We start from the raw sequence: 2,077 nt of genomic DNA, 5'->3' as shown, positions 1-2,077 counted from the left end.
AATCTTCACAGCCAATTTCATATTAGATTTTTTCAACAATTTGAAATAAAATACATATAGGTTTTAGATATCTGAATATATTATATTATTTAATATTAATATAGTACAATAAACTTCAGCCTCCCACCCCCAACTCGCTCCCTTCTGAATCTTGTAGTAACAAGTCTACGTGAAAAGTTGTATACCACAAATAGGTATATTTTCCTACATTCTCAAATTTGTTTTTCTGATATCATATTTATAGTTTGGTGGATGACTGGGTTAGAAGTAAGTGTATTTATAAGCATACACCTGCAGTTTGAGGGCGTTGCCTGAGTACAGAAGGCCTTATTCTCCCTGTGGGTGGCCCACATTGCAGACCATTTTAGAAATCACAGTCTCAAAGAAACACCTTTTTTTCCCCGACCCTGAACAATTCTTGAGCCTTGGAATGTGACAGCTGTAGCTTCTGAAGTCATAGGTATGTGGCTGATGGTTGCTGGTTGAGCAACCTTAGGTGTACCCTACACGGCAGTTGCCCATGGCAACCATTTTTAGAGAGCACAAAAGTATCACTGGGCTGCTAAAACATGATTGAAAACAAAACTTGATGAGGAAAATGTAATCAGCTGTAGAAGAATATTAAGACGGGACATTTACAGTTTGTCTCTACAGAAGCATAAAAACAAAGAATAAAACATTCAGTGGCACACACTCCACATTCTAAGTCAAGTGAATGGCCTTGCAAAGGAGGTGACTCTCAAGTGGTCCCTTAACCCAGTGCTTGTCAACCAAGGTCATTTTAGAGGATATTGGCAACATCTAAAGATAGTCATTTTTTAAATTAAGACTTGGACAGTGAAGGGTAACTGCTACTAGCATCTACAGGGTAGGGACCAGCAGTAGGCTAAGCGTTCTATAACAACGCACAGCAGAGCTCTCCATAACAAATAACTGTTCAATCTGAGAAGACCATGGCCCTTGGCCCCCTAAAGCTTCATTGAAAAAAATCACTGGGATGAGGCAAGACTGACTATTAGGAGAGAAGGCATATAGATTTTTTTTTATTGTATACACACGGGCGCCTTCAGAATGAAGACCCAGTTTCCCAGTGAGTTGCAGAAACCTAAATACTACCTAGAGGTGACAGGAAGTTGGGGGCTTGCCTTCTGGTAAAACAGGTTATGAGAGGGAAAGACGAGGAATTCTATCAGGGTGCAAAATGGCTTGGGAATACATGGATGTGGGAAACAGAGAATGATTTGCAAATAGTTATCTTTGGGAGCTGAATGAAACTGAGAGACAGACATCATACTCGTAAGAAGGTTGGCTCAGGTGTGGCCTTACATTGGTCCTGTTTTCTGTTACAGGTTAATGGGGCGGGAGGGGGACACAGCTTCTCCATACCTAAGTATAGGCAGGAGGGTCAGGGAAACCTTGTGGCAAAAAGCTATATTTTGGAATAAATTTTCCTGCATCCCTTTAAGCCCAAAATGTCTGTTACGTTACTATTGAGAAACCCCAGCTTAGCATAACAATTTTCTTATGATCGTAGAAAGTCTGAGTTAAAGAATTCAGGGAAGACAATTTTTTTCGATAAAGATGCTGCATTGAGGTGGAACTGTAATTCCCACCGTGGAGAGAGGCTTTCTTTTCCCACACTTCTGTTGTAGTTGACAGAGCTTTCAAGGAGACTGTCTTTAGAAAAATTGGTTTTCGCCTCTTGAATACAAAGAATCAAAGGCACCCACAATCCACCTACACCTGAGAAGAACATATGTGGAAAGCATGCTTTTGGCAGCCACTCTGATGGCTACATGAGACAGGGTGATCATGAGAGGAAATCCTGCACTTTTACATCCAAAGGAAATGTGTTCCACGGGAATCAGACTACCATCTGCATACAGGGGTTTGTGTTGGGTCTTTCTGAAATAGATGATGTGTTTGAGGATGGAGCCAAGTCTTAAGGGGATCAGCCAGATCAGACATCCCAGGCATCCAAACCTTTGCAGTGAGCAAAGTCCCGTGATAAAGGACATCTTTTCTCCAAGAAGCGTAAGAAAGTGCCTATTTGAGAAAGACCACCTTCCAACCCAAA

Source organism: Carlito syrichta, unplaced genomic scaffold, assembly GCF_000164805.1.
Source record: "Carlito syrichta isolate Samal-C Ts95f unplaced genomic scaffold, Tarsius_syrichta-2.0.1 Scaffold309246, whole genome shotgun sequence".
In the NCBI taxonomy this organism is placed as follows: domain Eukaryota; kingdom Metazoa; phylum Chordata; class Mammalia; order Primates; family Tarsiidae; genus Carlito; species Carlito syrichta.
The sequence above is the reverse complement of the archived record's forward strand: the minus strand, read 5'-3'. Positions refer to the sequence as shown.